Source organism: Panthera onca, chromosome D3 (genome assembly GCF_046562875.1).
Source record: "Panthera onca isolate mPanOnc1 chromosome D3, mPanOnc1 haplotype 2, whole genome shotgun sequence".
Lineage (NCBI taxonomy): Eukaryota > Metazoa > Chordata > Mammalia > Carnivora > Felidae > Panthera > Panthera onca.
Genome location: NC_138350.1, coordinates 36,002,340 through 36,025,092, shown reverse-complemented (window position 1 = coordinate 36,025,092; position 22,753 = coordinate 36,002,340). Strand labels below are relative to the sequence as shown.

General features: G+C 41.6%; 1 long non-coding RNA gene across 1 annotated transcript in view; it reads left to right on the top strand.

Moving 5' to 3' along the window:
• Nucleotides 1-4,326: 4,326 nt before the first annotated feature.
• The window catches only part of LOC132665777 (uncharacterized), a 42,944-nt gene continuing 24,517 nt past the window's right edge, over nt 4,327-22,753 (top strand). The window contains exons 1-2 of the long non-coding RNA XR_009604270.3: nt 4,327-4,455; nt 19,412-19,473. This is a non-coding gene — a long non-coding RNA (uncharacterized LOC132665777). The remainder of the gene's footprint in view (nt 4,456-19,411; nt 19,474-22,753) is intronic.

The following is a 22,753-nucleotide window of genomic DNA, read 5'->3' as shown; positions in this document are numbered from 1 at the left end:
CTAGCCCCACGAAGTCGATTCTCAACCTGTCATCTCAACCCAATCAACCCTGTTAAAACACAATCATATTATGTCATTCCTCAGTTCAAAACTTTCCAACGGCTCCCATTCTCAATCAGAGAAAAAGTCAAAGTCCTTACAAGGGTCCATGTATCCCCTATGTGATCTGAGTCTCTGTGGCAGACAGACTCCCAGGGGTCCCCATGCCTTTGTGTGTCCATGCCTTTGTGTGATCCCCTCCCTTTGACTGTTGGTGGGAGCTGTGACTGGCTTCCCCCCAATAGAATACAGCAAAGGTGTCAGATGTCACTCCCGTGATTACATTTATGTAACTTTATGTAGCACTCCTCTGCTAGCAGACTCTCTCACTCTCCTGCTGGCCTTAAATCATCAAGCTGCCATGTTGTGACCTGTCTATAGAGTAGGCCATCTGGTAGAGAATTCTATGCAGCTTCCAAAACTGAGAGTGGGCTCTGCTGAGGCCCAACAAGAAACCCCTACAGCTCTCAGTCTTACAGCTGCAAGGGAATGAATTCCAACAACCTGAGTGAGCTTGAAAGTGGATCCCTCCCTAGTTGAGTCTCCAGATGAGAACACGGCCCCACTGCCACCTTGACTAGAGCCTTGTGAGACCTCAGCGGAGGACGTTAGGCTGAGAATGGACTCCCGACCCAAGAAAACTGTAAGCTAATAAATGGGTGTTGTTTTGAGCCTCAAAGTCTGTGCTCATTTGTTAGCAGCAACAGGTAACAAACGTAGTCCTGTTACTTTTCTGAACACATCCCCTCCTACTGTCCCCATCATACACTCTGCTTGAGCTACTTAGGCTTCTTCGTTGTGTCTCGCACGAGCCAGGTACGTGCCCATCACAAGGCCTTTGCATGTGAAGTGTTCCTCAGCTTGGGATGTTCTTCCCTAAGATGTACACATAGCTCTTTGTCCTCACACACTTCTTGTTTTCACATAAAAGCCATCTTCTCAGTAGGCCAGCTTTTCTAAAACTTTACAACCTTCCCTCATCCCGTAACTTCCTTCCCTACTTTATGTTTTCTCCTTGGAATTCATCTATAACTCCATGCTTTACCTTACTCTATACTTTAATGCTTTATCCTACTTACTGTTTTTTCTCTCTCCCTAGAACGATAGCTCCACGAGGACTGGGATCTTTGTGGTTTTGCTATATTCACCCAACAGCGAATCCAGTGTGTGTGGCGGTGTGATTCCTTTCTGCCACGCTAACTCACTCTGCAGCAGGTACAGATTTAGAACATATCTGGGTTTAGCCAGGGTTGGCGCATGATGAGAAGACAGAAGGGCAGCAGGGCAGACAGGCCGTGTGTTTTCTGAGGAGCGGTGACGCTACAAGATCAAGTGTAGGAGGGAAGGAGGGACATTCAGGAAGTGGTGTGTAATTTGAGGTTTCATTAAAATCCGGGAATTCCTGGGCTGGGATTACTAGATACGCAGGAGACTAGGAGGTGATGTTTGGAGAGGTGGCGTTTGAAACCGAGATGGTGGAAATGCGCTGGGTAATAACAAGGTCTAGGACGTGGCTTTGTGATTGGGTGGCTGAGATGAGGTGGAATAAGAGATCAGTGGCTGCGAAAGAGTCAGGAACTGCGAGACCAGTGTGTCGGGTGGATGGTGTCTGAAATTCTGAAGTCTCCAAGAATGGTGAGAGGGTTGAGAGAGAAGTGACTTAAGTGTTCAAGCCACTGAAGAATAAGGCACATAACAGATTGGCAATTCATAGCTGTGATTTAGGACGACTGCAAGAGGGAGAAACCACCTTCGCCTGAAAGCTGAGGCAAACAGGAGTCCTGTGGGGGGTAGCCAGGTTTTTGTTAGATCAGGGATGGGAAAGCTACCACCCTTGGGCCAAGTCTGGCCTGCCCCTGGCTTTGTACATAAAGTTTTATTGGAACACTTTGTTGACGTATTTTCTCCGACTGCTTTTGCACTAGAATGGCAAAGTTAAGTAGTTGCAGCAAAGATTGTATGGCCCGCAAAGCCTAAAATAGGTACTTCCTGGCCCTACACAGGAAATGTTTGAGTCAGAGCAAGAAGAGGAATGGAATGTTCTGGTACACTAGGACTTTGTTGATAATGGACTATGAATTTCAAAGGGACCTTTGGGAATGATTTAGGAGGAGGGAGAAAGGTGGAAGATGAGGTCAGATGAGGGCATTTTAGGGCAACCTGACCAGTGATGGTGATCTTGAGGCTTAGGCTTTGGATGGTGACTGAGGCAGCCAGAGAGGTGAGAAGGTGCGATGAGCTGGATCTCCAGCACACCCCAGGCTGGGGACCTCCCATGCATGGAGGTGCTGAAGCAGCTCTGGGAGCCTGCAGCCACTGAAGACCTTGGACGCTTGATTTGCCTTCAGCTGATGCTTGGGAGCCCGCAGCAGTAAACATCTCTGGGCTCTGGGCTTGCTAGCATCTGATCTGGGGTCATCCCGCACAGCACAGGCACTACCAAATTCCTGAACGTGTTCCTGGAACACAGAGGAAGGGGTGGAAGGAAGGAGAGAGGGAAAGGGAGAGAGAGAGAAAGAGCGCGCAAGCAAAGCAGGCAGGCAAACCAACAAGCCATATAAATAAAAGTTAAAATGACAACTCTGGGTTACATCTATTAGTTCTAGAAATTCATAAGCCAGATCAAATGCTAGCTGGCATGGATTTCATATTAAAAAGTCTCTTTATGACCTGAGACAATCAAAGTAAGGAATCTTATTATCATCAGTGCTAGGACCTCTTCCAGGACCTAAAAGATCCATGGCTCAGTGACAGCAAGATACAACGTGTATCTTACTCTCCTTTAATCTATTATACCTCTAATCAACTACCTGGAGCCCTAGACAGTGATTAGGGTGCTCTTTTAAAACCTACCCAGACTCTTAACTGTGTCAGAACTCTTGCAGGATAAATGAGTAACACATGGCCGCTGGCTAGCCCTGGCAGAACTGCTTTCCCGCTGTTAACTACAACTTCTACCTGTCTCAGCCACAGGCAACCTTTCCCACCTTCCATCCGAATAAGGAAGGGGAAGGCATTGCTTCTGAGTCAGCCCCATTGCGCGGAGAAGACCACGCTCTACTGCTTTGAGTCCTCTTTTCTGGCTTCCCCTGAGGATGCACGGTTTTGTTACACGCCCCCGCCCCCACCCCCCGAGAAACTTAACCCAAATTCCCAGTAGGGAACCGCCAATTCTAGAAGATTCCACCAGTTAATGACTGCATTTTAATACATTTCCGTCTTCATAAGAGTAGAACGGCCCCCTCCCTTCCCTCGCAGTCCCGGAGCTGTCTGCCGGATTCGCACACTGTTAAATATTTCTCAGCTTTGCTGCCTTTAGCAAAGGTTTCTCCCCTACAAACTTGCTCAGAGCAAAGGGCCACTCAGCCAGGAAAAATAAAAACAAGATTCTGGAAAGATTTAATAGAAATTTTCAGCCGGGTTGATCGGGTTTCGTCATAGAATGCCTGACATTCCTCAGGGAAACCTAATTGAAAGGCAGGGAGCGAAGTCACTCTGAGAGCCGCAAGTTCTGAGAGCCAAAAATGACATCTAAAAATCATATTTGTAAATGTACCCGGAGGCTATGGCGTGATGGGCACCCATAGGAGCAGGGCCCTAGGCATCTGCCTGTGCCTCCGGCTGCTTATGTTGATTGACCAGAAATAGCAACAGCAAGTTTTCACCTAGGTTTCTACCATCATTCCCCCCCAGCTACAAATGTTACTCCCAACCCAAGGATCAAAGTGATTTCTCTTACAGGGAACGTCTTCCATCCCCTTCATGGGCAAGTCCACATTTTGCTACAGTGCATGGTCTGTTCTCTTTGGAGCCAATGAATTTCTGTTATCATTCTTACAGCGGCCGTCTCCTGTGTTATTACATTTACTTTTCTTTGCTTCCTCATGTCTGTGTGCTTTCTCTATCTTTCCTGCCCATTCCTACCCGTTCCTTTGGGCCTGTTCCTACCTAGGAGAGGAGCAATTAATTCTAACAGAATGTGTAATATTCTAGGGAGAGGAAACGGGAAACAGGATAATATAGTCACTTGGTATGTTCTGAGACCTATGAGCAGTTTACTGTGGCTGAAGCAAAGGATATGTGCAACATGGGTCAGACTGTGAACCTTTATCCTACAGGCAGAGGTCAGTCATGACAGATTCCCTGCCAGTGACATAACTAGGTCGACACTGTAGAATAATCTCTGTATTAACGAGGTCTCTGATAGTTATTTGTGGTTGCATATTAACAAATCATTCCAAGATGTAGAGACTGAACATAACAAAAAATTTGCTATTTGATAGTTTCCGTGGGTGAGGAATCCAGCCCAGCCTGACTGAATGCCTCTCTTCAGAGTCTCTCCCAAGTCTGCAATCAAGGGGTCAGCCGGGATGGCAGCCTTCTCAAGGCTCAACGAGGGGAGGATCCAATTCCAAGGTAACTCAAGTGGTTGCTTGGAGGACTCAATTCCTCACTGGCTGGCTATTGCTTGGGGGCCTACCTTAGTTCCTTGACACTTCTATCTGGGTTTTTCTATGGGATACCCACTTTCTGTGGGTTTCTCCACAGAGCGCCTCAAAATATGGCAGCTGGCTCCATCAGCATGAGAAACTGAGAGAACAAGTAAGACTGAAGCTGGAGTCTTTTTGCAACCTAATCTCAGAAGGGATATCATGTTATTTTTGATGTGCTCTGTTCATCAGTAGGAAGTCACTAGGTCCAAACTCTCCTCAAAGGGAAAGGATTACACAAGGACATGAACACCAAGAGGTGGAAATCACTGGAACTCATAAAAAAATAAGAAGGGAACCAGGAGACCATAGTGTCCAGAATCCAAGAAGAAGATTTCAAAAAGTAGGAAGTTATACATAGCATAGAGGTGTCAATGCTCTCTAGCCAAAGCCTGCCAGGAACCTACTTGTAGTTGAACAAATTGGGTGTATTACTTGTTGCAGGAGGGAAGGCACACACCGTGGGGAACCATGGGGTGTCTCAGCAAAATGTTGTTAGAAGCTATATTGGATCTGGACTTCGGATGAATGATTGGGGTGGGGGGAGTCTAAGGAAGCAGCGGCTCACTGTGAACTCGTTGCTGTCAGAGAGTAGGGTCAATTCTATGATCGTATATCTCAACAAGTCTTATCTACAGGGAGGAAGAACTAGGAGGATAAAGTTGTAATTGGTCAAGAAGCCATCACTCATTTTGGCTGAGAGAGGGGATGGTTGGCATTTTGTGGTGGCACAGTTGCCTTGCTATTGTCTCTTCTGAAAATTATGAAGTGGCCTTGTTGGGGCTCATTTTACCAGGCTCTAAGGGTGGCCTTGTATGAGGTTACTGTTCTCTAAGACCATTTATGTCCAATAGGAGGATAACATGACCTAGCCATGAGTGCCCAGCCAGCTTCAGAATGTCAGGGGAAGACAAGCAGTGGTTAAGAACATGGCTCTGGAACCAGACTGCCCGGATTCAAGTCTGGACTTCACCGCTTACTACCTCTGTGACCCGGGTCCATTGGTAAACCTCCTCCGTGTACTTTAATTTTCCCCCCTTAGAGTAGAAACTGTAATAGTGTCTATCTCATTAGCTTGTTACAAGGATACATGAATTAATATACATGTAAAATATTTAGAACAAAACGGGCATGTGACAACTATCTCCATGCTGATTATCATTATTATCCATGACCCTTGAAGGAACAACGTTGTTAGAGTAGTAGAAGGCAGAAGCCAGACTGCCACGATCAAAGATAAATGGTAGTTGATGGAGTAAGGTCATCATGTGCCAGACAGCCCTTCAAGAGGAATCATGACAGGAAGATCTGGAAATCGTGCAGAAAGGGGAAGGAAACTGGTTTATCCAAGGTCAGTATAGAATAGTGCCTCTCAAAGAGTGTTAGAAATGCAAAATCTCGTGCCCTCCAGGGGATTCTTTTATTTCAATACCTTTGCGGAAGTATAACTGACATAAAGTAAATCGCACCTATTTAAAATATAAAATTTGGTAAGTTTTGACATAGGCACACGTCATCAAACCATTACCAGATCAATCAATAATGAACATCTTCATCACCCCTTGGTAATCCCTCCCTTCTGTCCCCCGGCCCCCCATCACTATCCCCCCCGTGGTTCTGATGCTGACATGTGAGAACCACAGGGGATGTGAAACAAATTCTGTTATGAAAAGGACCTAGAGTTATGGCTCAAAAAATAGTAATAAAGATGAAATCCTAACAGTGAGGAAAGGAAGGAAATGGGAGACACGTGTTGAGATCAGAGTCTGGGAAAGGCAGAGGAGGCCTGCCAGCCCCAAGGCTGCGAACAGGGCGTTTGCTGAGCTCTTTCACTGGACCAGGAGCGCAGGGAGCAGTGAGGACATTCAAGGAGCTTTTCAAAGGCCACCACTCATGCGCTTCTGCTAGGAGAGTGTTTCAACTCCAGGTCTCCGATCATGGCACACCCCTGCTTGAAACCATTCAGTGGATTCTCTTTTCAACAAGGTGCAGTAAAAACAAATAGATAAACAAACAGCAACAAAACTTCAGCCTGACTTTCAAGACTTCATGCAATCTGGCTCCCTGCCTTCCAACGCTGTGTTTCCCTTTTCCACTCCAGTTTGCTCCGATATTGTCCCATGAGTTTGCTTCCTGTTCTGCAATATGCTTCCTCCTTTTCTTTCTTCAGAGAGTGTGTCCTCCTCCTCCCGAGTGTCCACCACCCACCCATGTGAACCCTGCTGTGTCCCTGAGCCTCCTCTGATGGTGCACCTGGGATGAATCTCTCTTTGCTCTGAATGTTTCTAAGATGGTCTTGTTGAGAGTGGCAGATTCCAAAAGGCTAGGACTGTGTGCACCTCATCATTGTCCCCAAGCCCCTGGCCTGCTGCCTTGAACACACTCGCTGAATGTTTGCTGATGAGTGAATGGATGAACCCATGAATTTGCCTGGAACTGTCTGTCTTTCGTGTATATGATGGTGTCAGTACACCAGGATTTTTCACCCTTGGCACGTTTGACATCTTTGGTCAGATAATTCCCTGTGGTGAGGGCTGTCCTATATGTTGTTGGATGTTTAGCGACATCTCTGGCCTCTACTCGCTAGGTGCCAGTGGCACCGCCTTCCCAGTGTGACAACCAGAAATGTGTTCAGACATTGCCTCGGGGGGCTGGAGGGGGAAGGTAGAGCGTGACCCTGGTTGAGATACTTGAACATTAACTTCCCAGGTTTTCTTATAAAATATTTATTATAAAAGGATAGTGGCAATGACCTAATTGAGGTCAAGGAAAGAAGGAAAATGTTTGACACTTGGAACCCTTCCTAACTCATAGGAAGTCCCCTATGCTTTTCTAAGTGGCTTTCTCCCCATTTCCCCGTCCCCTCCCCACCCCCGTCCTTTCCTACTACCTGGTGCTTTATTCTACTAGACTGTCCATCACTTCCTGTGAACAGCAAAGGAAAATACATCACGAACCAGAGTAGTGCAGCTTTAAGAATGGAAAGGCTTCAAGTTGGTATTTTGAAATAGGGTGCCCATTAGGTTTCTCAAACTGAACTATGCAGGTACCACTCACTTTATCTCCTCGTAATGCCTGCTGTGCATGATCTACAACCATCTGTTCTCAGGAACTGAAGATGGTAAATCACTTCCCCACATTTGTTAGGAGACAAAACGTTCCCCATCTTGACTTCATGTGGACAAGTTCTGAAAGTGACAAAGTCAGGAAACACTGATTCATGCTCCGTCTCCCGGAGCTAATCTAGATCTCTACAATCTTAAGTATTTCCCCCTCCGTCTCGTAGACCCAGTCTTAGTTTTCATACAGTCATTTCCGTCCTTATTATAATCTGATACACGGTGTTCATTTTGCAAGTCTAAGTCAATGGACTAACTATTCGCTCAATGGGCTAGTAAAATGGAGGAGTGGCCTGTTACCCCACGCCTCTGTCTGATTGCTCCAAGTCTAAATGTACCTCCGACAGGCAATACTCACTGCCCCCACTGTTTTGCCCTCCCCCGCCGCAGGCAGGCTGCTGCCGATCTCCTTTGGTGCCTCTTCTTCCCACTTCTCCCTTTTCTTCTTTACTCTCGATCTATTTCACGCTGACATTCTCCTTTGATCCATGTATGCTTTATAGACCCTTTGTCTCTGTTCTCGTACTCAACTTCTGTCTGTGTTATGTGCTTCAATTTCAAATCACCAGGAACATAAGCTGCATATCACTGTTTTCCTCCTTTAGTTACAAAAGCGAAGAGAAAATAACAAGGAACTCATCTTTCTCCCTGAGTGAAGCCTCATTCATGCAGTTAGTCAGTGGGTCTGTTGCTCAACACCAGCTGGAGTGAACACTGGACACGATCATCTTAATGAGGGAATTTCTGATGCAAATGAAAAGCATATGCTTGCGGGAAATCGCCTGGAAAAAACATGGCAAGATACCCATCAGTAGGAAAATCAAACTTAGTAACAGTATTCTCGTTGTTTTGATATCATGACAATACTCAGCTTTCCACAGAATCCTAGAATTTGTCCTTGATACGATGACTTTGGAGTTCTCACTCCAAATGGGAAATATCTTTGATTTGGGTCATTCATAAGCAGTGAGAGATTCAGCTAGCTGAAGTCAGAACAGCTCTTCGGCAAGAATGCCCCTAGAAGGCAGCCTCATGGTGAAGGATTCTGCCGTTCTTTGCAGGTCACTGTGTCTGTATCTATCTGTTTCTCCCATTGTTGTGAGGAGCATCCATGGCTGTAGAAGGCATAAACTATCCGAAATGAAGAAATGAACACATAACCAGAAATGTGAGTGTACATATAAGAGCGGCTTAGCAAATGTCACAGACCAGCTTGGAGAGCAATGATCCACTATTCGTTCCTAGAAAAGCATTAAGCTCTTTCCCACTAGCTCTATTCTCTTTTGAACTCTTTTATCAACTTGTCACTGTCCCTGATTACATATGCAGCCTGCAGAACCTAGAACGAATGATCGTCCAGGCTCTTACTTGTTCCAACGACCAGAAAAGTCTTTTCAAAACAAAAAACACTTATTTATCTCTTCAAACCCCAGGGAAAACTGAGAGTTTGACAGCCAAGCAAGCTTAAAAGGCAAATGTGCTTCGCCTAAGAGGGAAAGGTGATGGCACATTTTGCACATGCGGAAATGCAGACTGAAGCCTATCAGAGAACCGGAAGTAAAACTTGAAGACTTAATATTAATGCCTCCTGAGTAGATTTTCATAACATGACCTCAGTATTTCATTTGATATGAATTCCCTGAATAACAAATATATCCAACTTCATATTGCAATTCAAAATTTATTTTCCAAACCCAAATAGAAATAATCTCTAATATCCATGCTATTATCTTTCAATAAAAATAAAGATATTTTTCCTTATGCATTTGTTAATCAGAACATTTTAAAACCTAGCTGATTTTTTAAAAATGTATAATTTCATAATATAATATAAAAGCAGTGTCAGTAAAAAATACCTCATCTTTATTATGACATTGACATTTTTCTTCATGAAGAGAAGATAAAGCCAATACTATTTTAGCCTTCCTCCCTTATGAACTCAATGAATTCATAAAGATAAATGCCATAAACAGACATTAGCGATCATGCAGTATATATTACAAGGGATTTCATTTTGATCTGACAGGAGGTTTGGTTTTGCAATATTTTAAAAATTATTATAAAATTTCAGAGGTCTTTTGTTTTTAATTTTAGCTTTTCAGCTGATATAATATTTTCTTTCTCTATTATTCATGAGCTTTCTTCCTTTCTTCTTTTTTTATTCTCTGCACTACACTTGTTTTCTGAGACTGGATCTCTACCACCCATGTATAAATCTACTTTCTGTGTTTCTCCCCATTCTCAATTGTAATGGATCCTTGAATTGTAGCCCTTTGGGAAATAAGATTCAACGGTCCATAATCTCAAGTAGTCTTCATGATATTCTGAAGTAAACACAGGACAAATTGTCAAATCTGGAGGTGAGAAAGGGAATACTTGCAACAGCCCCATTTGAGCTGTTATAGACTTCAAAGTGTTTTGCAGGAATCCAGAGATACCCCCAACACGGAATGCCAGTGATGTGATTTTACATGAGCTGTACCGTTGCTCAGAGCTATGGCTTCCTCACATGATAACGGGACCCCACGTTTATGCAGAAAGTGGATATGAGGACTAGAGCATGAGTAGAACTTGAAACCACCCAGCCAGAGTAGGAAAATTGTATCAGCAGTTCGAATACACCAAAGTACAAACTTTAGATGTTGGTATAACATCAGCAGAAACCTGAATGGTGGGAAAGAAGTGGTATTAATTGTAGTGTTGGAAAAAAAGAATCTGGTGACACTGGAGTGAGCAAAAGGCACTTATGGAGTGTTATTATGGTTCACAAAGATTCTTGAGAATTTGCCATTATGAATAAATAACCAACCAGCATTGCTTTTGAGAGGACCCAGGAACAACAGTGAGTCATTATTTATTTAAAAATACCCCCAGGAGTTGGGTAAAATGTAAAGGATAAGAGGATAGTGAGGATTCTGGACCACAGGAAAAAGATAGTATTAAATCAGCTCTCCTCATCATCTGTTGCAGTGTTCTTGATTCTACCTGGTATAAAGGAGGAAGCTGATCCCTAGTGGCATCACAGGAAAATAAGGTATGATCAAAAAAGTCTTTATAAAGCAGTTAATAATTACAAAACACTAAAATAAAAATTGTTGGCTAAAAGAGGCTTCCAAGATCCTTTCTGTCTTTTGTGAGGAAACAGGGGTAAAGGGAAGGCTAACTATCATTTATTAAACACTTACCATGAAAAGACAACCATTTAAAGCCTCTGCAAATGGTCCTAAGGGCAAAGAGCAAATGAACAAAACATCGATGCAAGAAAATCTATGAAACTTTGCTAAGAAAGATGAGAGTCTGTGCTGTGTGAACCAAGACTCTTCTCCCTTCTGTCTCCCTGCTTAGCAAGGTGACTTCACTCTAGTCTGCTGCAGCCAAGAATGCAGGGCTGTCTCTCCCGGAAGCTCCCAGTAGGAGAGTTTTCTTACCAAGAGGAGCAGAACCTCAGTATTTCTCATTCCCCATCCTCTCACTGCCTGCTGCTGAGGCTAGATCCTAGACAAGTGTGGTCAGGAAGTAGGGATTCCCTTCCTGTTCACAGCTCTAATGCATGGGATGGAAGCTGTATCTTAGTCACAGCTCACTGAGAATTCTGGAGCCCTGATAGCTCTTGCTTCACCTTGTGGCTCCATGAAAGAAGAAACAAGCCAAAAGAAGTTCAGGCCACTGCCCCTCTCTGCACACTTCTCAGTTCACCCAGCACTCAGCTCCTGGAGCAGCAGAATCAGAGAGAAGATTGTCGTAATCCCCACTTCAAGTTTCAGAACCCTATTTTAGAGATTTTACGTAGGGGGGAGAAAAGCAGGCTGTAAAACCCATATGTCTCAATCTCTTCCTAAATATATTGACTTCATTTGCAACAAAGATGGAAAAGTTTAAGCCTAAACTGCTCCCAAGAACAGTGGAAGTTGTAGCAAAAGACACTGGAAAGAAGATTCAAACTACTAGCAAAATTGTTATGCCATAGGGCATTGTTGAAAGCGCGATAGCAATGAATCGGCAATTACTAAAGGTAAACAACTGGGTGTGGTCAGGGAAATGGTAATAGAGCCTTATCAAACCCACTGCAATTCTAGTGTCACTTTATAAATTAACATGTATATGGTAAACCCTGGAGCAACTCCTGAAACTCAAGAAATATAGTGACAAATGAAAGTGCTACACTACAAAATGAAAGGAGGCAGTAGAGGAGGGCTAGAGGAAGAAAAAGACACAAAACATAAAAACAAAAAAAAATGGCAGACATGAATCCATTTATATCAATAATAATGTTAAATGTAAATGGATTAAAGAATCCAATCAAAAGTCAGAGATTGCCAGACTCAATTTTAAAAAGTATGATCAGGAGCACCTGGGTGGCTCAGTCAGTTAAGTGCCTGACTTCGTCTCAGGTCATGATCTCATGGTTCATGGGTTTGAACCCTGTATAGGGCTCTGTGCTGACAGCTCAGAGCCTGGAGCCTACTTTGGATTCTGTACCTTCCTCTCTCTCTACCCCTCCCTTGCTCATGCTCTGTCTCTCTCTGTCTCTGAAAAATAAACAAATGTTAAAACAAAATTTTAAAAAAAATTAAAAAGCATGATCAAACTATATGTTAATCATAAGATAAAAATTTTAGTTTAGTTTAGTTTAGTTATTTTGAGAGAAAGAGAGAGTGAGCATGAGCAGGGGAGGGCAGAGAGAGGAAGAGAGAGAGACTCCAAAGCAGGATCTGCACTGTCAGCACAGAGCCTGACATGGAGCTTGATCTCACAAAGTGCAAGATCATGACCTGAGCCAAAATCAAGAGTTGGACTGACTAAGCCACCCGGGTGCCCCTAGGAGGTACATTTTAGACTCAAAGATACAAATACATTGAAGTAAAAGGATAGAAAAAGAAATACCATGCAAAAAACAATCACAAGAAAGATGGAGTGACAATACTGAGCAATTAACTTTAAGATAAGAACAAAGTTGCTAGAGATAAACATTGACATTTTATAATGATATGTATGAATCAGGAAGAAATATAAATTATATATATATATATATATATATATATATATATATATATATATACACACACACATATATGTATATATATATATATATATATATGCACCTAAAACAGAGACCCAAAATATATGAACCAACAACTGACATAATTGAAAAAAGAGACAATTCAACAGTAATAGTTGGAGATTTTAATATCTTACTTTCAATAATGGGAAATTAGACTGAAGATAAACAAGGAGATAGAAGACTTCAACATGTCTTGTTCATGCCAAGAAATCTTGAACAAGACTTCTTTATAGAATACTATAAACTAACTAGACCTAATGGACATTTTTCATAATCCCACCCAATAACAGCAAAATATGCATTCTTCTCAAGTGCACATAAGATATTCTCCAAGATAAACTATATGCTAGGCTATAAAACAGGTATTGTAATCATTTGGGACATAAGATTCAACAGTTCACAATCTCAGATAGTATTCTGAAGTAAAAACAAGGCAAATTGAAGGATAGAAATAATACAAAGTATATAAATGTAATAAAATGCAAAAATAAAATTCTCAACAAACTCTTCTCAAAAGTAGAGAACACTTCCCAAATCATATTATGAGGCCAATATTACCTGATACCAAAACCAAGCTAAGGAATCACAGGAAAACAAAAAACCTGTATGTCTTAGGAATATGGACACAAAAATCCTAGCAAACTGAATACAGCAGCACATAAAAAGAATTATACACCATGACCAAGTGGAATTTAACCCAAGGATGTGAGGTTGATTTAACATCTGAAAATCAGTTGACATGATACATCGTATCAATAAAAATTAAAAACTCACATGATCATGTCAATAGTTGCAGAAAAAGCATTTGACAGAAATTCAACACCATTTTACGATAAAAATACTTGATAAACTAGGAATAGAAGGGAATTTTCTCAACATGATAAAGACCATATATGAAAAACCCACATCATACTTAATGGTGAAAGATTGGATCTTTTCTCTTATGTCAGTAATAGGACGAGATGTCTGCTCTCGCCACTTCTATTCAACATTATACCTGAAATTCTCATTAGGTAAGAGAAAGAAAGAAATAATCTAGATTGAAAAGGAAGACATAAACTATCTTTACTTGCAGTCAACATAATCTTGTATACAAAAAAACAAATCCTAAGAAATCCACTAAAAAACAAAATAAAACAAAAAAAACAGTGAAATGGTTCTGCAAGTTTTCAGGATTCAAGAGCAATATACAAACATTGATTGTATTTCTGTTCACTTAACCAATCTGAAACGAAATGAAGAAAACAATTCCACTTATAACAGCGTTATAAAAAAATATTTAGGGATAAATTTAACAAAAGAAAAGCAAGAGTTATATTCTGAAAACTATAAAATGTTGTTGAAAGAAATTAAAAATCTAAATACTTGGAAAAACACCCTGTGTTCATGGATTGGAAGACAATATTGTCAGATGACAACTCTCCTCAAACTGATCTGCAAATTCAGTGCAATCCCAATCAGAATCCCAGGTGACTTCTTAGTAGAAATTGACAAGCTGATTCTAAAATTGATATGGAATTGCAAGAGACTCAGAATAGCAAAACAAACAAACAAACAAACAAACAAACAAAAACCTTGAAAAAGAAAAACAAATTAAGGAGGCTCACACTTTGCAATTTCAAAACTTACTACAAGGCAACATTAATCAAGCTAGTATGGTACTAACACAGGAATAAACACATAGATTAACGGGGTAAAAATGAGAGTCTAGAAGTAAACCCATACATTTGTTGTCAATTGATTTTCAACAAGGGTGCCAAGATAATCTGATGAGGAAAAAAATGTTTTTTTACAAATGATGCTAGGGACACTGGATACTCATATAAAAAGGATGAAATTGGACCTTTCCATCACACCATATATAGGGATTAACTCAAAATGGATCAAAAGACTAATTGTAAGAGCTAAAACTATAAAACTCTCGGAAGAAAACATAGGGACAGATCTTCATGACCTTAGATTGGCAGACGATTCTTAGATACGACACCAAAAGCATGAGCAACAAACAAAAACATAAATCAGTTGGGCTTCATCAAATACAAAAAGTTTCGTGCTTCAAAGGATTTTATCAAAAAAGTGAAAAGAAAGCCAACAAAATGGAAGAAAATATTTACAAAGTATATATCTGATAAAGAACTTAGATCCAGGATATATGATTAATCCTTATAATTCAATAACAAAAAGACAAATAACCCTATTTAAAAATGGACAAAGTATCTGAATGGACATTTCTTCAAGGAAGAATGGCCAATAAGCACATAGAAAGATATTTGATGTCATTGATCATCAGGGAAATGCAGATTAAGAGTACATACAATGAGAGACCCCTCTGAACCCACTAAGATGGCTGGAATCAAAAGTCAGGTAACAAGTGGTGACAAGGATGTGAAGATTTTGGAGCTGTGGGGGAGGAAAAATTTTTCTCTCCCCTTGTAGATTCTTTTGGCTGGCCTATTAATTAAATTGACACAAGACCAATTAACAGAGGAGAAAAACAAATTTAATTTTGTAAGTATGGGAGCCTCACATAGACATGAGGGGTTCAAAGACAATGAGGCAATTAAGGTCTATAGGCCATCCTGAGCTAAGGAAGAAGGGTAAAGAGGTCTGGGGCTTCAAAGGCAAGGAAGACAATTCACAGGAAGATGAGAAGGGCAAATGTATGGCAAGCAAATATTTGCCGTGCCCTGCAGAGACAATGGGACACATAAAGGAATTTAACAAACAGGCCCTATGGAGCTCCTCCAGCTTAAGGTACTCTTTTTTTTTTTTTTTTTTTTAATGTTTATTTATTTTTTAGAAGGAGAGAAAGACAGAGTGCGAGTGGGGGAGGAGCAGGGAGAAGGAGACACAGAATCCAAAGCAGGCTCTAGGCTGCGAGCTATCAGTACAGAGCCTGAGGTGGGGCTCAAACCCACAAACCATGAGATCATGACCTGAGCTGAAGTCAGATGCTTAATATACCAAGGCACCCCTAGCATATACTCTTTGCAGTTACCTGCGGTGATAGCTCTCTTCCTGAACAAAGCCCTCTATCTAAATTCTCTTAGGCAATTAAAAGGGAGGTTAAAAGCTCTTCCTGAGCCCTTTGGGCCTTGATTGTCTTCTGCTCAAAATAATCCACATGCCAAAGTGGCACATTCTTGGGCGACTTGTTCCAAACCCCTTAAGAACGTTTGCATATTGCCAGTGCGAATGTGAAGGGGTGCGACCTTTTTGGAAAGTGGCCAGGCAGTTTTTTCAACTATTCAGTGAAGAGTTAGCGTATGACCCAGCCATCCCACTCCTTAGGTATATATCTAAGAGAAATAAAGCATATGTCCACAAAAAAACTTTTACACAGTGTTTATGGTAGTGTTACTCATTATAGCCAAGAGGTAGAAACAACCCAACATTTGAATGGATACACGTGGTATATCCATACAATGAAATATTCTTTTGCCTGATTAAAGTACCCGTACGTGCTGTAATTTAGATGCATCTTGATTAAACTATGCTAAGTGGAAGAATACAGAGACACAAAAAAGACCACATATTACATGATTCCATTCTTAAGAAATGTCCAGAACAGGAAGATGTGTAGGCACAGGCAGTAGATTAGGGATTGCTGAGGACGGAGCGTAAGGATAAGAGAATACATGAGCTGGGAAGGGGCAGAGAGAGAGGGAGACACAGAATCCGAAGCAGGTTCCAGGCTCCAGGCTCCAAGCTGTCAGCACAGAACCTGACACGGGGCTCAAACACACGAACCGTGAGATCGTGACCTGGGCCAAAGTCGGACACTTAACCAACTGAGCCACCCAGGCGACCCTACACTAACAATTTGTGCCTAACAGTATCTCATTTCTAGGTTCCCATTTCTCAGGTGAGGAAATGGAGGCTTAATATGTTTAAGTCTGAAGGTCACACTGTGAGGAAGTAGAAGAGAGGCCAGTAGAACAGGAAAACTGACTCCCAGTTCACTGTTGGAATTGATATTTACTGGATTTGATTATGAAGTGAAGTAACTGCCTTTGCCTGTATTATACCATTTAACTCTTGAAAAATCTGCTTTCCTCATTTTAGTAATAGGGAAACTGATATCCACAGAAGGTATGTAAACTGGCAAAATTTCAAAGCCGTTCTTTTTACTGAAATTGCCATGCTTATTCCAGCTCATCAGAGCAAAAAGTCACCTGCCTCCATGACAGTCAGCAGAAAGTAGCTGAGACCCAAATATACCAACACTCTGAGCGTAATGTTCATATTAAATGACAACTTTTAATTACCTGCAAAAGAAAGAATAGATCCAAGCCTAGAAAAAAAAAATACACCTTATACAGTTAAAACGATGTCATCAGTGACATCATTTTATTTATTTACTCAATTTACTTATTTATGAGTTTTGGTCTCAGCTTGATAGGCCACATAAATGCAAAGGCCACGCTCCTAAAAGCCACAGTTTTCAAATGACTAATGTGATTCTAGAGTCACGTGTGTTAAGCCTGCTTTCTATCACCACTTATTTATTTAGCTGAATTACAGATCACTTCAAAAGTCCACTAAGGGTGAAATAATCCCTTATTTGGAATAAGGGAATTGTGCAAAACCAGTACTTCTAAAGAGAATAAAATGCTTTCTAAGAAGATTTGTCTTCCGAGAGTTTTGAAATTTCAGGCCTACCGAGCCAACACGCATCTGCCAGCAGGACCCACCAAGGTCAGCATCCTTGCAGCTTTCTAGAGTTTTCCTAAGAAGGGCCCAAAGAACGATAAGCAGGGCCTAAGGCTTGGAAAATAAGTGGGTGATGGGCAACAGGAAACTACTTCTGGGATAGGAAGAAGGATATCCAGCAGGGGCTTCTTCATCAGATTATACTCCCTCCTCCCTCCCCAGCCTGAGAAATGAACAAAGAGGCTGACAGAGCTGAATCCTCTAGGAAGAGGACAGAAAATCTGCATGGAACAGCAGAGAAGCTGCAAACTCTACTTAGTTTTGCTTAAAGTAGGTCTTAGGCAAGAATTCTTATTGTCCCAGGGTTATGTTCAAGGTATAAAAGCATTGGTTTCTGTGTAAAGATAAAATATCCTCTGTTTCTATAGAAGAGTGTAAGAACTATATTTAAGGGCCACCAGTCAGGAAAATCTTTTTGTGACACCATGGGTGGCCTGCAAAAGTGGATTTCGTGGGAGCAGCCTTCCTCATATGCAAAATATTTTTTTACATCATTGCCTCAACAAGGTACTTACTCTCTTTAAGATTCTTGGAATGCCAAATGCAATACAATCTTTTGAGAAGAGGTGAGAAAAACCTCAGGAGAGCTGATTAAATACCTGTGCAAGTATTGTCTGAGAGATGTAGGGTCATTGGGCATTTTCCCAGAAAAGTCAGTCCTCCCACTGCTGGCTCGTCAGATTCCCAACCTTAGACTTTTAGAGAATTCCAACTAATGCAAATATAAAAAAATCTTTAAGACCCTAAAAGCTTTCGGAAAAAAGTGACAGCCTGTTAAAGTTAAGCAAAACTCAAGTGAAGGCCTAGGTTATCCGTTCTCAGTGTGTTGGTAACAGAAGCAATCAGCTTTGCTAAAACAAAGAGATGCCTGCTTCATTAGAGCCCATACAAAATGCCTTTCCCGAGCATGTCTTTTCTTGGCTTCAGCTTCCAGCCGCAATCTTGAATAACTTTGAAGATGTGCGAGGGAGTGTTTCAGGTATCCATTACTCTTGGTGGGAAAGGAAGGCCTGAAAATAGAGAAGGAAAGTCTGCTTGGCTTCTTCCCTCCCTCTCCCAGTTCTGTCGCTGTTTTCTGCAAATGCTTTACCATAGCTTATCTAGACAGGAGCTGACACGGGCCACTGATTCACTCTGGGTTGAAAAAGTGACCTCTTGAGGATAGTAATCTCTTTAGTCTGTGATTGTAGAATTGTGACTCACTCTTTCTGTAACACCAAAAAAAAAAAAAAGTCAACTTAGAAACAAACATATGTGAAAGTTGTCAGTAATAAACTTCAAAGGTGGTCAGTTTTGTTTTTGTTTTTGTTTTTTTAAATTTATAGCATTAGATGGATGAACATAGTGTGATGTAACTTCCAGCTAATTGTCATTGTCCTCCCAACTCATCCTAGCTTCGGCTTTGGCTTCCTCTTTCTGGTTGGACAAAGATTAGAGTGAGGGTCGGATCATGTTCCCAGGTCTCTTGTCCACATTTCCTGACATTCTTTGGCCTTATGGACCCATGGAGGGACTTCCATCAGAGTTGGGCTCCTGGCCTCTCCCACCTTCACCTCCATGGGAAGACTTGTCACACCTCGCTGGATAGCTTGAGGGAAAGATTGACATGCTCAGGTCAGGCCCCTCTGGACGCCCTTCAGGGTCTGCTTGTCCACTGAATGGGTTAACCTGCACCTTCACATCCCAGGCTGCTCTGCTTCGGAGGCCAAGAGCATGGGAGGGACCTGTGGTTGGCAGGTGCTTGAGTGAGTTTAATTCTGGGGTTATTTAGAGTTAAGAAGCCTGTTGTAGGCACACATCTAAGTGGCATTCCCATAGCCCCTTAACCCCTCCAATCCAGTATTTATTTGTGATAATACTGATTTTTTTAAATCTCCTGCCATAGTCAAATCCATAGAGACAGGAAGTAGAATGGTGGCGGCTAAGGCCTGTGCCTGAGGGCGAATATGAAGTTATTATTTAATGGATATGTGGTTTTGGGTTTGCAGGATGAAATGGATTCTAGAGATGGCTGATTGTAATGGCTACACAACAAAATGAATGCACTTAGGTAGGTAAATTTTATGTTATGTGTATTTTGTGTTATGTTATGTATTTTGTTATGTTTATGTTATGTTATATATTTTAACACAGTAAAATAAATGGAAAAAACAAGTTCCTTCCAGTTTCTTTGCCTATGTCCCCCAGGACTGGACACATCATACACTTAACTTTCAGTGACTTACAGGAACCAGAAGCTGGAAATGTTACAAAGGACACTTCATCCCCCTTTGATGAGGGGACTTCTATTCTTTTTTGAAGTTATTTTTATTCTATGAGGGGACTTCTCCCCACTGTCTCACCCACTCCTTTCCTTGAGAGGAAAGATGACTTTCCCTGCTAGGCAAGCTCTCACTCACCCTCAGATCCAGCTGGCCTGGAGAAGGCTCCTGTGGAAGTCTTTCCATCTCTACAGGAGATGTTTCAGGGTGTCCAGATTTTCCTTGAACTGGATGGGTTACTTGAATTCTAAAATGAAATATCAGGCAGCCAATTGGATTGTCCATTATGCTGCATTCTTCAACCTAGCTTTTTTTTTCCTTTTAATTTTTTTGTTACATTTATTTATTTTCGAGAGACAGAGCGTGAGCAGGGGAGGGGCAGAGAGAGAGGGAGACACAGAATCAGAAACAGGCTTCAGGCTCTGAGCTGTCAGCACAGAGCCCGACGCGGGGCTCAGACCCATGAACCCTGAGATCATGACCTGAACCGAAGTCGGACACTTAACTGACTGAGCCACCCAGGTGTCCCTCTTCAACCTAGCTTTTACGAATTTGTTCATTAGCCAAATTTTCATTGACTACTTACGTGTTCCAACTCTTCTGAGCACTTGGGACAGAGTGATGAAGCTATTATTTTTATCTCTATCTGTCCAGTTCCTGGGTATTAATGCTTCATTAGGGAAGGAAAACAAAACTGGGGAAGGAAAAAAAAATGTTCAATGCATTATGTATTGAACCCCTTAAGCCTCTACAATGAACATATTCTTTGTTTAATGTAGAATTGATTAATATTTGTTTATTCAATATATATTGAGTCCCTGTGATAAGTAAGTCACTGAGATGAACAACAGTCTTTGTGAAGCTCCAAGTCTAGTAGGGAAAAAAGAAACACCAGCGAGTACATTCAATACATTATAACTGATGGATAGTGTGGTATGAGCAGAAACAGGACTGTAATTAGCATATTCTTATTTTAAGTAGTTCAATATGGAATACATATCAAATTCTCAATATACCCTTAACTGAAAGAAGTAATCCCCACCACCTTCTTTTTAAAATTCTGGCAAATGCGAGAAATACAGTAATTTAGAAAGGAAGACTAAGGGTAACAGCAAAAACAACAAAACCCCAAAAGCTTTACCTAAAATTAGGACAGAGTCAGATATTATCATGCTTAGAGGTTAGTGCGAACAGGAATCAACACAAAATGGGTAAGATTAGCCATCTGCAGGAATCATGGCAGGAAATAAGCCACCCAAGAGATGATCCACAAATGTATTGCTAGCAATTCAAGGGTGTTTTCTACATATCACCAGGGGTCTTAGCATGCTTCCCTAAAAGGGAAGCCATCAATTTAAAATGTAACTAGTAGAAGATTAGTAGTAATTTAAGAAATTGCAAACTGTCATAAGGAAATGATAGAGGATTCGGATGACAGATAAAAAGTATGAAAATGAATAGTATAGTAGAATTTGTCAGTGTGTCCTCACAATCTCTAGGGAAGGAATCTTGCTGATTCTAAAGGCTAGTAAGGGATATCTTAGCAATATTCCTAGGACAGAGGAGAGCAATTTGTCTCATTTGGTAGTTGGATAACCCCTAATTGCAGCTGAGTCTCTTCTTTATTCTAGGTTCACTAATTAACTTGCTGATCCAACTGTTGGCCAAGCACAAACTCCCATTGAACTGGCCCAGTAGTCAGGCACAAATGACTACTAATGGTCATCCTGTTAGATATTATCCTCAAGGTAAATTAATGAATAGATATGCTCATGGCTAAACCACTTAGCGAGTTGGATTTAGGGGACTCACTAAGACTCTAGAGCCTGCTCATCTTAGATCACTAATAAAATTAATGTACATTCTACATGTGTCGCTCTCATTCAGATTCAGGGATATTAGCCATGAGACATAAACAACTAGTATGTCTGTCTATCTGTCTGTCATTCTTTTCCTAATCCCCTCAACTTTGTTCATTTTCCATCCACTCAGGCCTGAAATCATAAAAACTTTCTTTGAATTATCTCCGTCATAGTCTAACAATAATCCCATCCAATTAATTTTTCCTTCTTATTCTTCCTTTCACCTAAGTCTGGGCCTTGAAGATATCACAATTATGTGGTGACAAAGTATTTCCAAGTACAAATTGATGTGATTACACACGCCCCACTCCTATTCCACCTAAGTCACTCATTTACTCCCTAAGAGCCCCCCCCTCCAGATGAGCGTTAGACAAGCACCCATTGCCACTGTGGACTTAACGCAGAACCAGCAAAAGTGGAAAGTCATTATTCTTAATTTCAAAACCTTAGAGGTGATACTGATAGATTCAATCCACATGTGTGACTTTCCCACCTAGTCTAAAGAAAGAATCTCCAAGCTGGAAAAGAAGGCAATCAAGGGAGGGGCTACCAGAAAAAAAGAAATAAATACAAGTCTAAGAGTGGTGCCCTGCTTCTGCCCCCTCACGACGAGGCCTGAGAGAGGACACTGCCAATCCTCTTATTTATGTTTGGGGACCCATGCAAAGAAAGTTGTTCTGTTGGAGTAGGGCTGGGAGATAGCAGATAGTAAGAGTGGGGACAAATTCCCCTCTTCCTCCTCGCATGCCGCCATCATTAAGAAGAACCTGCCAGGTGAAAATGGTAACATGGATGCATTTAGATGCTAGCCGGAGACAGTCTACCTAGTGTCACGAGCTGGAGTGGTGTGGATGGTGTCAGAAATCTCCCATGGCCCTCTCGTTCTGAACACTGAGATCGTCTAAGACAGGGACCTGCAAAGGTCCTCACCATCTGAATAAGGGCACATCTCAGAAGGAAGATTCTGTGTGGACAGTCTCTGCTCCCAGTGTCTGTCCCATGCCTATGTAGAGGACCACAAGATGAGTGAAATTGTGAACAGGCTTCACCACAGTGTGGAGAAAGTTAAATGGAACATCTCTTTTGTCTACCTTCCCACTCCTTTCACCCTATCTTGAAATGATGGAGTTAAACACCCTGAAAAAAAAAAAACACAGAATAAGACTTGTTTTACCTGGAAGTGACTCGAGTAAATTTCATCCAGCAA